The sequence below is a fragment of the Littorina saxatilis genome, linkage group LG3, assembly GCF_037325665.1.
Source record: "Littorina saxatilis isolate snail1 linkage group LG3, US_GU_Lsax_2.0, whole genome shotgun sequence".
NCBI lineage: Eukaryota > Metazoa > Mollusca > Gastropoda > Littorinimorpha > Littorinidae > Littorina > Littorina saxatilis.
In genome coordinates, this window is record NC_090247.1 from 39,230,532 (window position 1) to 39,248,574 (window position 18,043).

Sequence of the window (18,043 nt, forward strand, 5' to 3'; positions counted from 1 at the left end):
GATGGGCATTATTGCAAAGCATTTTATTTTCAACGTACATTTTTCACAGTTGTACCACTCTATGATCCTCTATTCGTCAAGGTGTTTGTGATCGTGAAAACAAAAATCAAGTTAACTGTGATCATAGTCGTGAAAGCTAAAATTTCCCTTCCTGTGATCGTGATGATACCCCCCCTTTGGGGCCCTCTTTTTGTTAAACCTCCACGCATTTGTTCTTTCCCAATGAAAATAAAACAGCACAGGAAACTACCAACGGAATTTTAATTTATGAATATGATTACATGTTCTTCACACTCCTCAGTTTCACCACCAGCTTTCCTCTTTCAACTCTACTTCATTTTTAAAAAGACGCAGCCCCCAAAACATTGCAGCGTATAATTCAAAGATCTAAAGGTGTCAGCCGCTTGAAACACACACCGTATTGAGCTAATCTGTTTACCCATGGCCAACACGATGAGGAGAAAGGAACGATTCCCCTCACATAATAATTGAGCACAAAGAATGAGCCTCCTGTTTCCGAACACTGTGGCTTTCAAGTTTTGTGTGAGAGGCGATAACCTGAAAAGTGTCATGCGTGTTATATAGTCTTTCTATTTTCTCTGTTGCTTTTCAGATTCGCAAGTGTTTGCCCGAGACTGAAGGTTGCCGGACTGTGTTTGAGCTACTGTAATGTTACACTGTATGTTACTGCATCCCGCGCATCATTCTGACCAAAGATGTCGCAGTGAAATATCTTTGGTCTGACACAATGGGACAGTGCGAATTCTTTAGCCGGCTATAAAGGCTACCTCAGCATAGGGGAATCAACACTGTGCTAGACTGAGTTTGATTGTGGTTATATAAAGATCGAGGCTTCAGCAAAAATTGAAAGACAAGGAATATGTAAGGAACAGGAGGCGGGTTGGTGAACGCCAGGGAGATGCTTTAAAAAATGAAAACTTTCGAATTATCTGCGTCTTCTTGGTGTAAGTTAAGCGTCTGTGTAATCTACGCCTAAAAATAGTTTAGTTCATCGAAGGTAAAGAACAATTCGAGGGAAATATGGAGAGCCAAACAAAACAGTGGTGTTTTGGTTTAAAAACTCAATATGTACATGGGAAGGTGAAAAGTTCAAAACACCCAATACAGTACTGAGAACAATAGCAAAGCGGTAAAGAACGAACGTCGTCTCATTGACAAAGTTGATAAGTCATCATCTGAATTACAAGCACACTGTACAAGATGATGAAATGCTACGGTAATGATCTTCGCGTGTGACACACACCGGGCACACACACACACACCGGGCACACACACACACACCGGGCACATACATACACACACACACACACACACACACACACCGGGCACACACACACACCGGGCACACACATACACACACCAAAGACACACACACACACACACACACACACACATCCACACACACACACATTTGATCCGCCCAAAAAGAGCATGTAACAATTAAGTACTTAGTCGTTCGCCGGAACTCGCACTCAGTGGGAATGAGTGTAATTTCCGGTCAGTAACCATTAAAACAGAAGTCAAACGTATGGCTCAGAGCAACGGACGTGAATCAGTGTTGTAACTCTCTCATGTTTGCTTTTACATTCAGGCTTCGATAACAATTGTTTAATACTGGGGATTTATTTTTATTTTGAGTAACGCAAGTGAATAATGTTCCCTAAATACGTGTCTGAAGAAAAACAAGTTTTATATCGACTTTAGACACTTTGCATGATTTCCCTTACAATCAAATTATTATTTTAAAAAATGAGAAAGAGATAACATGTTAAGGTATTAAATGGGACTTGATCAGTGGTCACGAATCATATTGTGGAACTTCCAATCTGTCATACAAGTCTGAAAATATGATCAGGAAAATATTGTTCATGGTTTTTCTGTTCTTCATTGAATTAAAGTTGAAAAGTAAACAAACAGACACAGACATAGACATACAGACACAGACACAGACACACACACACACACACACACACACACACACACACACACACACACACACACACACACACACACACACACACACACACACACACAGAATGATCCTATTAGTTGAGCTGCCTTTGCCAATTTTCGTATATATAACCGTATCTGCCACTGTTCCATAACAAACGAAACAAAAGTACACAATTCTTACCTGTAAGTGTTAAAGTTGTATTTTTTTGTTCTGAAAGTTGGAGGAAGTGAAAAGCTTAGAAGTGCTGGACGGCTTACCTGGTGATATTTCGTAGTAATCCAGTTGCAATATTTACCACTGCTGGAGAAGGAAAAAAACACAGTCCTGAGCACCCCAGCAGATCCGTTTAGGATAGGTGAATAAAGAAAACACTTCAGCTGAAAGAGGTACACCAAGGGAGAAAGTGTCCTAACCGTCAAAGGTTACAATACTGAATGGCTACACAGTTACTGTCAAAGTGACTATAAGTCTAACACCCTCCACACTGACAATTGCTTTCTGTCTTTACCAAGGAAAATAACACAAAAAGGGCCCACGGCACGAAACCGGTTTATCTGCTCCCGTTCTCGCATTACTGCCTTTGCACCTGCGACCTGAAGGCAATGAATACATGTGTATTCATCAAACAGAACCGATAAAGATGTATTTTGTTTCCGGCTTAGGGTAGAAGTGCGTGTGTGCATGTGTCGGGTGCCCGGTTACAATTGACCTGTAAGTCTGTACAACAAGAAAACACAGAAAAGGGAAACCCTTTTGCTATTGTATTTCGCTAAAACCCGTTACCTGAAGTGTAACTATAATCTACTTAACTTGACTTGCAATTGGGCAAAGGTAAATATAACGCCAGCTGTGGCGTGTCGTATAAACACAGAGCCATTCCTCTTTAGACACGAGGCACTGAATGAATGCCAATCATGTTTACCTGTCGAATATCAATAAGGGTTTAAAGGCTTACTGTACGGAGAAGTCGTATGTTACAGTTACGGCGGTGTGCAACATTTTTGGAGAATATTTACAACATATCTACATTGATTTGTGGAAATAATCTTGAAATAATGGCGATGTATTTGGTTTCAGTTTACTTGTTTGTTTCTTTGAAGAGATTTTCCTTGTTTTGAGCCTTGTAAAATATAAAGAACGATACTCCTCGCTCTTTTCGTACACATGCAGGTATCCATTCAAAACATTTTGCAGGAAAAAAATCTTCATATTCTCCCCAAATCTGAATAAGTATACCAGAAGAAGAAAACTCTCATCGGACATAATATTCTAATAAACACACGCATACGCACGCACGCACGCACACACACACACGCACACACACACACACACACACACACACACACACACACACACACACACACACACACACACACACACACACAGACGCGCGCGATCGCGCAAACGAACAAACAACAAAGCAAACAAACATACTACACCTGCATGTTAGTCCACAGTTGTCTGTAGGCCGCTAGAAGTCAAAGTGAAGGAATAATCAAAATGTTGCCCTTGTCACGGTCACTGCGGTCTTCAAGTGATCGCCGCCAGTGACCCAACATAAAGGTTGACTGACATTACCCGTCAATTAACACCCTGTGAACTGACTCACTGACTTTTCGTAATCAGTCATTGAGTGAATAACATCCTTGCCCATTATAATCTGAGTTTAACAGTTAAAGCCTTCCTTACTTGCGCCGGAACTTGAGTTGAATTCGCGAAGACTTTGCTAAGTCTTTTTACCCAAAACTCAGTGCCAATAGTTCATACAGCGAACTTAATTCGTGAAGTCGACTTCAGCCACGCTAGACAGACCCTTGCACAGTTTCTAACGTTCATGAAAAATTGTACATTATAACTGGAGAGGAATATAATGGACGGTAATGGCGGGTTTGTTTGTTTGTTTGCTTAACGCCCAGCCGACCACGAAGGGCCATATCAGGGCGGTGCTGCTTTGACATATAACGTGCGCCACACACAAGACAGAAGTCGCAGCACAGACATCATGTCTCACCCAGTCACATTATTCTGACACCGGACCAACCAGTCCTAGCACTAACCCCATAATGTCAGACGCCAGGCGGAGCAGCCACTAGATTGCCAATTTTAAAGTCTTAGGTATGACCCGGCCGGGGTTCGAACCCACGACCTCCCGATCACGAGGCGGACGCCTTACCACTAGGCCACCGGGTAATGGCGGGTACACAATTTACAAACGTGTTGCGTTGGTAAGGTTCAATGATTTTAATCCATTTCTTGAATTTGAGGTGTGTTAATCTAACCTGGTTAACCACTGATGTGTTCACTTTTTTTTATTTTTTTATAATAATGGTCTTCTATTAGATCAAAAATGACATCAGGTATACAGACCGTGCCGCATCCTCAGACATTACATAAGAAACGAGACTAACCACGACAGCAGAGCTCAAACGCCCGTACCAGTTCAGTCCCAACGAAATGCAAGAAAATCCAGGTTCACACAGAGCAAAAAGTGCCCTATCAACACAATGTCAAATTCCAACCATCAACATCCCAGCAAGAGACCACGGCCACAAAATGTGTCACCTCCCTTTGTAACTGTAGTCGTGGATTTGAACGGGTCTGTCTTTCAGGGCTTATCTTCCTTCCTCCTTTATTGTGGAAACTGTTATGGTTATTTTTGGCAAATTTGCCGAAGATAAAAAAAAATTGTAGCAACATCCGTGCACTCAAAAGATCTGAACCAGTATAATCTTAGAGTCATGCAATCACAATGTATACGTACCTTTAACAAATATCACTTGACAATCAGCCAAAACACCGCTTACACAAGAGAATGCATATCTGATGAAAATGAAGATGTTTACTAAACTAATCACAATGCTGTAAGTTTTACTGATCACAAAAAATACGCCAAATGCAACACTGATGATGGCGCGAAGGAAGAAACTCAGTAACACCACATATTACCCACTGTAGCAGAGCAATATTATTGCTAACACAGATTACTGTCATCAGCGAATCAACGCCGCACGCGCCGCATTATTGTATCATCAGGAAGTGAAGTCTTTCACAAGAAGAGTTATCAGGCTGAACAATTCCTATGCACACATCCGCCACTTAGCCGACCAGACGAAACGTATTTTCACCAAGTACTCCGTCAGTTGTTGATGCGGAGATCGACTGCTTTCAGACGGTGGCTACGAATATTCTGACTTCAACTGAATACAGACAGCATGTCTGCTGAGAGGCGTGAAAGTCTGAAAAACAAGGAAAGGAAAAAAAAAAAGGGCAAGTCCGGCCAGCCGGCTACTTACCCATCTATCTATATATACGACTTGTGTCTGTCTGTGTGTGTGTGTGTGTGTGTGTGTGTTCGCGATGCACGGCCAAAGTTCTCGATGGATCTGCTTCAAATTTGGTGGGCATATTCAGGTGGACCCCGGACACAACCTGGTTGATGATAATTTTCAACACGTGCTCTCAGCGCGCAGCGCTGAACCGATTTTGGTTTTTCTGTTCATCCTCCCAGATCCATTCCCAGTAACTCTTCCTTATCTTCTCCAGTGTTTTGCGTTTATCTCCCTTCCTTCGTGTGGCGTCAATCCATATTCCTGTTACTATTTTTAGAAGGTCACTGTCCACAACGCTTTCATCCCGGCGAAGCCGGGTATTCCTCTACTTCTTCCCGGCAAAGCCGGGTACCCGGCGAAGCGGGTATTCATTCTAGTATATATATATATTACTGGCGGAACCCTTGCAAACGATTGAAGCTAGAGATACACGGGACTGCAAAAGTCGAATGCAACTCGTGGTTGTACACAACCGTGGCATGTAACGGTTGTATACTACATTCTTTGATCCGCAACCGTGCACGAGTTGAAATCTTTTAAGTAGGTGAGCTCCCGTTAGCATAGCACAGGGTTCGAATACGCTTAGTTTCGCCGGATCCGTCAAAAATAATGCAAGGCAACACGCTGCCCAATCAAAAGACATCTACATACCTCTTCGGTACTGGGGGTGTATGGGGTGGTCTTTGTATATATATATAATTGTTTATATAAGCGCATTATATAAATGTTTACTATCGATCTCTAAATAGAGATGTAAACGAGTATAGATTCCAGCAGAGGTTAATTCACTAATGAGGCGCTAACAATCAATAGGTCAGTTTGGGGCCAGAAGTATACAATCTCAACATACATCGGCAATTTTGACACGTTGTCAAGCATCCTGAAGATTTAGACGAGATTTACCACTCCCAAAATCTCGAAACAAAGAAAGTTCAAAAATGGAAAACCAAGAAACACTCCGCTGTTGCGGGTTGAGTGCATGCTTGAACAGTGGAAGTGTGCTACGTAAGGCCAAAAAAAATAATAGGTGTGGTTACGGTAACATAGCCAAAAAAATAGGGTAGGAAGGTAGGCAATCACTTTTCTTTTTTTTTTACTTTTTTTTCTAATGTGTACAAATTAAACCTACTTGACAGGGAAATAAGTGTGCGACTCGGGCGCTTTCGCTTTCATTGCGTTTTCTGCACTCGTTTACTTGTTGTTTTGGGTATTTTTTTGACAAATGTAATAAAAAGTTATAGGGTCGGCCCCTAAAAATAGGGTAGGTCGGGTTACCGTAACCACACCTATTTTTTTTTAGGCCTAAGTGCAAAGCAAAGATAGGATGCACTTGCCAAAACAAAACGTACAACTCCAACAGAAAATTAACGACTCTGTAAGTGAGAATGTCAACAGCTTGCGTCCGGTGACGTAGCTGAAGTATTGTTTTAAAAGAGGAAGAAACTATAGCTTACTGCGCAGAACCCGAAGTGTCAACTGTCCAGACAGATAACCATGAAGTGCAGGACATTCCCCTGATTAGTCAGCGAACAGTTATTCTGTGGCCAATGTGCAGGATGTTTATGTTCTAATAACCCAATCCTCCCGCAGCCACACCGCTCAACTCTCGCCGAATTAAAGCACATTTGCGACAACTGGGTTGTGGGTATGACGACGTGTAGATGGGTCGACAACATGAAGAATAAGAAGCCCTACTAGTATATTGTATCTCTCTTCTTGAAAGACTTGGGCAGTTTACATAGACGAGCTGTTAAATTATTTCTTTTACAAAATACATCTCTTTCCATGTCTGATTATAAACGATTGCAAATTCTTTCTATCTATGTAATATGTACTGTGGTTAACTTAACTTCAATTTCTTCTTGTTATTGTGTTACTCCTGAATGGGCGAGGGCCGGATGAAAAAAATCATGTTTACATACATTGCTTATTCTGTCACCCTCGATAAATGAATTTCAATTCAATTCTCTCTCTCTCTCTCTCTCTCTCTCTCTCTCTCTCTCTCTCTCTCTCTCTCTCTCTCTCTCTCTCTCTCTCTCTCTCTCTCTCTCTCTCTCTCTCTCTCTCTCTCTCTCTCTCTCTCTCTCTCTCTCTCTCTCTCTCTCTCTCTCTCTCTCTCTCTCTATCTCTCTACATACAAAGATTTTGCTTTTTGCAGGAAGATGTTTTCATTTTCTCCTTCACTTTTGCGCCAAAGAGAGTAATTGCATGTGGAATCATATCGAAGATTAAAGGGATTAGGTATGTTATAGACAATAAGCTTCACAATGAACATACTTCTCTTGTAGATTTTTCTTTCATCAAAGGACTGTAACCCCATGTCATGTGAATATTGCTAACTCAATAACTTTTATTTTTTAATGTTGTTATCAAAATGACGCTGACAAATGGTTAATTACACTATTCCCTACACTTCCCCAACCCCTCTAACTTCGCTTCTAAAGTTGGTTTGAGAATGGGCCGTGAGGGGGGGGGGGGGGGGATGGAGGGGAGGTGCGACAGCAAAATCAATCGAATATATGACACGTCAAGCAGTGCTCAACGTGGTGTGTGTGTGTGTGTGGGTGTGTGTTTGTGTATGTGTGTGTGTGTTGTGTGCGTGGGTGTGTGTTTGTGTTTGTGTATGTGTGTGCGTGTGTTGTGTGTGGGTGTGTGTTTGTGTTAGTGTGTGTGTGTGTGTGTGTGTGTGTGTGTGTGTGTGTGTGTGTGTGTGTGTGTGTGCCTGCCTGCCAGTGCCTGCCTGCCTGCCTGCCTGCCTGTCTGTTTGTCTGTCTGTCTGTGTAGTTCACCCAAATCTATCAGTCAATTTTAAAAACGAGTTCCCTCTATCAGACCAATCGTTTAAATCAAGTTTCTTTGAATGAAATATTTTGTCCAATACATTCTGACATGTTGACATTTTTGGAACCTTGCCAAGTAACCTCTCCATGGTCGAAGGCATTATGATCAAATTATTTCATCTAAAATGATTGTGTGTCGACACAAAGGTGTCACTGACCTTACTGAATGTCCCCATGTGTGTCCATAAATCCTTCCCACCGGTTCACGCCTCCAAGTCATCTCGAACACAAGCACGTGACACGCCGTATATTCGGCTATACCGAGAGCGCACCCCCGATCGCGGAAGCAAAGCGTTCCCGCCAACATCACGGTTAGTGTCCTCCATTCAAAGCAAACTGTATCTCTTTGAAACTACCTACAGCCTTTATTTATGGTTTTGTGGATGAATAAGGTATGTATCTGGTACATGTGTGGTTTTCAGCGAGAAAAATACACGTTAACGAACACACGAACCGATTTGCTGTAGATCCGTCCATATACATTTTAACATGTTCGTCCTCTTTCATCTCATTCTACGCGCCTCCTTGTCGATAAAAGGACTGGAAAGCTTCACTATTAATGTGTCCCGCGCAGGTATGTGACATTTCATCATTTAAAACGGTCTGGATTTTGCTAAAATTCAAAAAGAAATGAAGCAGTCAAAACAGTGTGGTATCGCACCCCCGCAACGCCTGGATCGGAAATAAAATGCCTCCGTGTTGGAGACGATACACAGCATCACGATCATCGATTGAGCTAAAGAGTGCGGGTACGGAGGCGCACGCTCGATATAGCCTTGAAGCAGTATTGATCTGCCTTCACTTATTGTATGCTCATTCCCTCAAGGGAGACCAGTCTGTGGATGATTTCTCCTCTGTTTCACTGACGCCTTCTCTCCCTTGAGTAAGTTCTCTCCCTTGATGTACCATAAGCGCCAGATCATTCATTTTGTTTCCATTTTTTCGATTAGGGATAATACGCAAAAATTTTAGTTTTGAAATTTAAGGAACTGTTCGGTATTTTCGCCGACAACAAAATTAATGTAGGGCTCAGAGCACCTTCACTGCCGACTTAAGACATGTAAAAGGAACAGTTTTGCCGCGACCGCGGGTGACCGGTGAGGTTAAAAACAGGCGAAATTACGCACTATTCTATCCAAAACAAAATCACTGAATGCTAATAGTGTCAGTGTCAGATCAGTGCAGCATTTCGCCCACCGAGAGTCAAACGAACCGTTCAGGCCAAAGGTCGTGGGAAAAGGTCGTGGGAGAAGGTCGAAGGTCAAAGGCAAAGGTGCGCGCGGGGTCAGAGACTGAGACTGACTACAAAATGGCTGGGGCGAAAACAAAGGTGGGATGATACGAGGGTTAAAGATACATTTTTTTCTCACGTAAGCGTTCGTGTTTCTGCCCATATTTTTTTCACCTGGACACTTGTTAAAACTCAACAGGCGGGCTGCTTTCTGTGATTCAGCACCAAAAAATGTTTTTAAAAATAAAATGACACTCTGCAAAAGAAGCAGTCACGTTGTTGATTTTGTTGATCTTTTGGCTTAAAGGCGCAGTCCTTCCTGATTCGACTGACCATATTAGATCTTGACTGGCAGAGTCGTACGTGGTATGAGGCGGTCATTCGTTCACCTGGACACAATCAACTGGTTCTTGCGGAGTTTGAGATTATTCTTCCTATCGATTGTGTGTGTCGCAGTGTGTTCAAATGGAGACTGAATGGTGTTATGCTATGCAAAAAGCTCTGGCAGTGTCTGATATAATTAGCAGAACTGTTTTCACGGAGAGGAGTGTGCCTTTAAGTTGAAGGATACTCTCGTTTTGTGTAAAGACCTGGACTGATCTGTGTTGGTGAACATGAACGCTTACACGAGAAAGAATGTACCTTTTAAGATAAAGCTAGGTAGAGAGGGGATGGTGGGGGGGGGGGGGGGGGAATCTGAGAGGCTGCTGAGGGAGATAAAAGATGTGGGAGACAAACGGGAGAAATCCATTTATGTCATCGCGTCGTGGAGGTGGCGGTGGAGGGGGGGGGGGGGGGATCTGAGAGGCTGCTGAGGGGGATAAAAGATGTGGGAGACGAACGGGAGGAATCCATTTATGTCCTCGCGTACAACGCACACCTGGTAGTTAAACACTAAAATATGCTTTCGGGTTGAACTAACAAATTATGTGAATGAGTCAGCATTATGGTGTGTTTTTTCTTTCTTTCAGTCTTCCTTTGTTTATGTGTTTTTCCCGATCAGTCAAGTTATGCAAATGTATCTTCGTCTGTAATGGCACAGTCATAGTTGTGATACGACTTTCAAGAGTGTGTGAGAAAACTAAGTCAGTGTGTAATTCAGTCTGTATGTCTGTCTGTCTATCTGTCTGTTTTTGTCGTCTGTCAGTCTGATTGTCTATCTATATGTCTGACCGTCTGTCTATCTAGTCAGTCTCCCCTCCACCGATTTGCTCTCCCGCTACCGTTCCGTGTATTCCCGTGTGTGATCACGCGTACGTCCGCGTAACGACTGATGCAGTGATAGAGGCAGAAGGCAGTTTACCGGTCTACAAAAGGGTCAGATGAAATCAAATAAATATATCTGATTTATCAACCTCAACAACAAACACTCTAGAGTCAAGGGAAACATTTTCAGGTCAGAGACCTTTCCAAATAGTTATATAAATTTATTTTTAAAACGTAGGCTAATACCCATTAAGCATAATTAATGTATTTGTAGCCCTCAATAGACCTTTTCTTGGTTTTAGTATATTACAAAGAGGACAAGCCAAGCAAACAGTATCTATTATACACATATCTCAGGCTTGATGTCATTGAATAGTGCTTTACGTTCTCATGTCCGGTAATTGCTGAATTTCCTTCCTATGAATAGTAATTTATAATAAAGTGGAGCAAGCAAAAATCACACAGTCGTAAAAGGGATGCTGAAGGTAAACCACACACACACACTCACACACACACACACACACACACGTACGCACGCACGCACACACACACACACACACACACACACACACACACACACACACACAAACTATCATTATCATCATCATTGGGTTTTTTTTATCACCATATCAAAACAAAACAAAAAGTGTGCTTCGTTTGCAGACAGAGAAAGAGAGAGAGAGAGAGAGAGAGAGAGAGAGAGAGAGAGAGAGAGAGAGAGAGAGAGAGAGAGAGAGAGAGAGAGAGAGAGAAGTCTGAAGTCTGAATGTTTTAATGAGTAGGCCTTGGTCCCTTTTCATGGAGATGAGCACATCTCAAGCACCAGCATACAAATGCACAAAGTAAACAAAACAAGAACATCCTACTAGTATCGCCCTGTTTCGTTTACGGATTATGGATTACGAATGGAAAGCACCTTCATGACAAATGTAGAAAAACGTAGCAATAGCGGCTTACTAGTGTTTGAAAACAGCATGGTTAATTTAAACAATGATGGGATTCTAGTGTATTTTCGTGGAATATATTATTCTGAGAGAAAGAGAAAGAGAGAGAGAGAGAGAAAGAGGGAGAGAGAGACAGAGAGAGAGAGAGGGAGAGAGAGGGAGAGACAGACAGAAAGACAGAGACAGAGACAGAGAGAGACAGACAGAGAGAGACAGAGAGAGAGAGAGAGAGAGAGAGAGAGAGAGAGAGAGAGGGAGAGAGAGAGAGATTTAGCCGGTCAGTCTGTCGGTTCTGTCTGTCTGTCTGTCTGTGTGTGTTATGTTTTTCAGCTTCTGTTTTAGTAATTGCATATGTCCACTTGTCGTTTTCCTTTTCAATTCTTTCTGGGAGTCAAGCGGCTGGTCTGGGCGAAAAAAAGGGTTGTGGTGGCAAGAGGGGGAGGGGAAGGGGAAGGGGGAGAGGGGGTCCTGGGGGGGGGGGGGGGTAAAGCGATGAAATTGTGACACTTTGCCCGTTATTATTGCTCCAGACATTGCGAAAGAACATTGTCAGCCCGGACCGCCCCTACAAATCTCATTCTTTCCACGCACAATTGTTATGGACAACAAGAATCTCGAGTGGCTCAATTTCCAGCCAAATTCTGTACGTGCCAAGGGCAATATCTGACCCCAAAAAATTCATCGATTTATTTCTGGAGCTTCCTCCTTCTTTCGTGATGGGTCCAATTGCGAATGTCATACCAGAGAAATGCGCATGCAGACAATGTTAAATTACTCTGGCTATTTCGGGGAGCTCATTAACAGCCGCTCACTCGTGCTAGTCGATTTAGAGTTTGCGGGGTAAACGACCGAATATCTGATACGGAAGCGAGACAAAGATGACGTAAATATATAACAACAATACAAAATGTTAATAAAACGCACAAACCCAGGAAGACCCTGCTCAAAGAGCTGAACAGTCAAGGTAAAAAGAAGAGTAGTAACAACACACACACACACACACGCGCGCGCGCGCGCGCGCGCGCACACACACACACACATATCAATCCTTTCGTCTCAAAATGCCGGTGTAGGATCCTGAGTTTGTTCCTTGGTGGACGTTTAGATGGGCGAAAAAACGGGTGTTTACACCGTCAGTTTGAGAAGTGAAAAATTACGTTGATCATCTCTGTCTCTGTTGACTGTTCCGACTTGAGTACTAAAAGTTATTTGGTTTTCTTCGCAACCTCAATAATATTCGTTATAACTGCATCAGGTCTGGTCGCGTAAACGTGAACAGGGCCCAATGAGAAATGCCTGGAATGTGAGGCATTTTCATTTGATATAAATGTTACAAACGCAGCAGAATACGGGTAAATTAGCCTCAGTGAACGTTTACCATGTAGATCATTTTATATATGACCTACGTCAGTTTAAAAAGAATGCAGACAAGTCGGTGTACAAGAATATGGAGATTAATTTTCAAAATTACAAGAAGTAAGAATATAAATCGTTTGTTTAATAGGGTGAAGATTATTTTCAAACCCATCATGACACATCATATTGAACATTTGACTAAGCTTGACCTGTCAGTCTGTTTGTCTTTGCCCGAGTTTGCTCGTTGTTTATTTATTTGTTTGTTTGTTTGTTTGTTTGTTTGTTTGTTTGTTTGTTTGTTTGTTTGTTTGTTGGTTTGTTCGTTTGTTCGTTAGTTTGTTTGTTTGTTTGTTTGTGTATGTGTTTTGTGTTTGTTTGTTTTTTGTTGGCTTACTTGGTTTGTGTTTTTATTGTTTGTTGTTCATTCCTTCATTCGTTCGTTTGATCGATCGTTTGTTTATTGGATGGTTTAAGTTTGTATTTAATTACGCATGCTCGATTAAAAAAGAACATCGTTTTATGTGCATACTCTTACCAAGCACACGCATAGTGTTTGTGTGTGTGTGTGTGTGTGTGTGTGTGTGTGTGTGTGTGTGTGTGTGTGTGTGTGTGTGTGTGTGTGTGTGTGTGTGTGTGTGTGTGTGTGTGTGTGTGTGTGTGTGTGTGTATAATTTTGTTATCAAACGAGTAACAAAATAACGCTCACCTCAAACTGACAAACAAATTTCAGCTTTTTCACCTGCCCTGATTAGGCCGGGACACGCACGTACACCTCTTCCGTTGAAGTCAGTTCTCACTTTTCACCTGTGTTCAGGAGACACGAATACACCACCTCCGTTGACATTTTCACATAACACTATCCTTGAACTGTGATTGAACGGGGGAAAAACGTCCCCACAGTGCAAAAATGCAAAACAAAACCCAGCACGCAGTGTAACATTGTGTCGCGCACACTAACGGAAATAATGAGACCCCCCCCCCCCCCTTCCCATGCGAGCAAGCAAAAAATGGTCTCGGTTGCACGGATCGTGTCAACAGTGCACCACAGCGGGGCCGTGTTCATTTCATCGCAAACAGGAAATACCCAATGAATGCGCCTTGCGCGTACCTGTTGACAGGTGAATGCTGTTGTATAGTGCGACGAAAGAACGTTCAGGGCTGAAGTCTGGATGGGGGGGGGGGGGGGGGGAGGGGGAGGGGGGGAGGGGGGAGGGGGTTGAGAGAAAGAGACCTGAATTCAGGAAGTCCCCCCCCCCCCTCCCTTACCCGGCGAATGCACCTTTTTTCTCAGGAGAGCCATAAAATACCCCTTTCAAATGCTAAATTTCAACAGGATCTGGTGGGTGGGGGGGGGGGGGGGGGCCTATGCCAGGCAAATAAAAGCCCCTGTTATGTACCCCTGCCTCAGTTTTTAAATTGTCAGCGGTCATGTGAAGGCATGTTTTAAACTAACATTCAATGAAGGATATTCACATGCGCGGTCCTCTGGAATTCCACTTCATCGAAGTATTGTGCAATGTCAGTGCAATCTTACGGATCTTACTTGTTTCTAGACCAAGCATACGAGTAAATACAGAGGTACCTGCAATATTAAGACCCCTCTGATGACAAGACACCTCCCAGTAAAAGACATCCTCTCCGGCAGTTCCTTTGTTTACTACCTTGACCAAGACATAGCCGTAGTGACAAGCCACCTGCAATGTTGGGACAAAAGGGTGTCCTTTCATCACAGGTACCTCTGTACCAAGCCGCTGACCGCACGGTCGTGCGAAGAGCACCATATATAACATGCTAATACGGCACAATCTCAGGGCTGTGTTGTAACCCGGGAGGCAATACGTACAATTTCACGAGTGTGCGATCGAGTGCCTTGAAACTTGAAATGAATGTTGCATCTGTGTCTGCATTACTGGCTATACAATGAAAGTGTCTCATAATGTCGAAATCGTAGTAGGCTATAGTATTATTGTAAAACCAGCGCACGTTGTATAGTTCATTCTTATTTCAAAGATGTCCTGACCACGTCGGAGTAAGGCGTTAAATGCCTATCGCCCGTGTCGCTGACAATCTGCAGGCAAGAGAACGCGCCGGACTGGAAGGTGTACGCCCGGCTCAATGCCAATATGGCCTGTGCTGCTGACAATCTGAGGCAAGAGAAGGCGACTCGAAGGTAAATGACCGAACAAAATGTGCTAGACTGCATGAACTGCTTTTTGTGTTTTGGCAATTTTAAGGTGGCAACTGCAGAAACCCTTTCTCTATCAAATACGTGAATTTTGTCCATAGTACCCTTTCTTTGCGTGAAGTTTGGACCTACTTTTGTTCCAATCGTTTGTCAAAGCCCCCCTAGTACGGGAAGAAATGTACTTTGTTATGATAATTCAAGAAATCCCCTACTGCTACAGCAGCTCGAACACGTTGTACAATAGCCTATGTCTGCGGCGCATCGTGCCAAGAGTTTTGCCTCTGTTGCAATTTGTTTGCTTTTAATTTTGACTTCAAAGACAGCAAGTGTGAACAAATGGTGTACGGTGCCAACCCATAGCGGTGTACGCCTCCTGTTCTTTTTTCCCAATCTGCAGTTAGGTGCTGTTCAGTTCTAACTTGAAGATGAATAGCAGTGGAGCACTTTGGCCATTATTTGTTTGTTCTTGAAATTGTGGACTTCAGACATACAAGCAGGAAATCACAGTTAATAATTAAGGACTTAGAGCACTTCGATGAGGCTACACTAATGAATAATAAGTGTTTTCTCATCCGGGGGCAGGGGTGGATCAAGGGTTAAAGGAGTGGAGTGTGGGGGGGGGGGGGGGATCGATTGTGGCCGGGGTTCAGGGGCCGCGCAGGCCTCGATGAGGTCGAGTGACGAATTCCCGGTCAGAGGGTTAGCCCCCCCAGACGCTGATGATAATGTAACTTTATGAAGTGCCTCTTCTGGATGATAACAAGGTTAATCACACCGCGTCCAGTAACACCATGAGACAGATTTTTTTTTTTTTGGGGGGGGGGGTAACCCTGGACCTCTCCCCCCCCCCCCCCCCCCCCCCCGCCATTATCCTCCCCTGGGGAGGGACACATCTCTTCCTACCTCTCATCCTACACCCCTAGCCTCTCTACCTCCTATCCTAGCCCCTATAGGTCCCCACCTCCTACCCTACCCCCCCCCTCTTCCTAGCCCCTATCTCCTATCCTAGCCCCTATACATCCGATCCTACCCACCCCTTCCCTAGCCCCTGCATCCTACCCCCCATCCCCCCCCCCCCCCCCCCCCCGTCTTAGCCCCTACATCCTATCTTACCCCTCCCCCCCCTTCCTGGCCCATACCTCCTATCCTCGTTACGCAGAATGCACAACTGACTATTGTGATTTTACTGTTGTATTTTTAATTTTCTCTAATCGATGGAATATCCGAGTAAAAGTCAAAAATGAATAATGTTACGTACCCCTCACTTTGTGGTTGCCAAACGATGAAAACAAAAATGACTTGTCTGGTCAACTAGTGAACTATATGTTGTTGTTGTTGTTGTTGTTGTTGTTGTTGTTGTTGTTGTTGTCTTTGTTGTTGCTGAGCATATTTCCACAATCACCAGTCTTGCTGCTTTCTTTTCAGAATGAGAATATTTTGCTGAATTAAAGTTTTGCAGATTGACTTAGCGAAGGTGACGACTGCTATGGAAACTCGCACTATGCACAGAAAGAATAGCCAGAATTTATTTTGTCATAGGGCTAACTGGAGAGATGTTCTTATAATGTATAACCATGTACAAAGCCGATGTGTCTATGGCGAGTTGCTCGTACTGGGAGAAAGGTGTCTTTCACGCAGAGGACAGTTAAAGCGAAATAATCGGGGGATGTTTTCATTTACACAAATTACAGAGTTACTTCCCTTCCATCTGTTTCCTTTCTTTACATTGAACCCAAACACTGAATAGCATGAAATAACCTATGGAAAACTCTTGCAGATGAGGCAATAGATCTTTTTTTTATGAACAAAATCAGTTTAGTGTAAATCCGTAAAGAGTTTTATCAAACAGAGAAGCAAAGATTTCTTTGGTTGAACATACGCGGTCAGTGCGTGTAGTTGTGATCCACCCTTGACCTATTTCAACAAACAGCACAAAGTGGTGACGTTTCAGTATCTGTGTTCACGGACGCGACTCGGATCCCAGACAGTCCACAAAAACTATGTCGGCGAGAGATAGTGCTTGGTTCATTCTGAGATGTTATCACTCTTATGTTCAGGATCGTCTTCATTTTTAGCGGATAATGGGTAGGTGAACCTTTCTGTATTAGTGCACTGTAGTCTGCGTGAGCCTGGAACGATTCTTGACGATCAAAATCAGGTGCAGCGCGATTGTTTTCTTTTGCTGCCCAACCATGTGCCAGCTGATTTGTTCAGAGGGAAGGGGGTGCGTGCCATTTAATCCTCCTCGCACGCCTACTAACTTCCTTTTTCGTTCCTCCCAGCTGATCCCAAGCTGATTGGCATTTGTTGCCAATTGTGTGTCGCAATTGTATACATGTGTGCAAGGCTTTGTTTTCTCGCAGTTAATTTTAGTCGATTTGTTGTTCTTTATACATGTAACTGATGACTGATGATTGGCCTTGCGTTGCTGTGTGTGATTCCATGATGTGACCAAATACTGAAATACTTGTTTTTGCTCCGAACTGTTTTAAGATATTGTAACTTCACAACTAAATGAATACATGTGCACATTTCTTGATTTAGAGCATATTTCCTGTTGATGAATAATTGCAAGTTGCAAGTAGCCTATGCTTAAATATGCTTGTGTAGACCATTCAGTGATGCAGGTCAAATACAAAAGTTTACTCCTTTAGTTTCGAAGTTACACTTACACACAGCTGAGCAGCAACTTTTATTTGAGGCCCCTTCAATTAGAGGACATCTCCCACAAAAGGACACTTTCTGTATTCTCTTGCTGAATAATTGAACTCAATCAATCAATCAATGAAGCTTATATCGCGCATATTCCGTGGGTACAGTTCTAGGCGCTCTGCAGTGATGCCGTGTGAGATGAAATTTTATACGGCCAGTAGATTGCAGCCATGTCGGCGCATATTTACCTTTCACGGCCTTATTCCAAGTCACACGGGTATGGTAGACAATTATTAACTGTGCCTAAGCAATTTTGCAAGGAAAG

At 43.1% G+C, this 18,043-nt stretch overlaps 1 protein-coding gene across 3 annotated transcripts in view; it reads right to left on the reverse strand.

The window, feature by feature from the left end:
* The window catches only part of LOC138962358 (uncharacterized), a 73,691-nt gene extending 59,838 nt beyond the window's left edge, over window positions 1–13,853 (reverse strand). The window contains exon 1 of one of the 3 annotated variants that reach the window (XM_070334151.1): window positions 13,588–13,853. The gene's annotated coding sequence lies outside the window, so the exon portion shown is untranslated. Of the gene's footprint in view, window positions 1–2,232; window positions 2,736–4,736; window positions 5,161–13,587 lie in introns of those variants that run through there. The other 2 variants (XM_070334152.1, XM_070334150.1) reach the window with 2 other exon arrangements.
* Between the last annotated feature and the right edge of the window lie 4,190 nt (window positions 13,854–18,043).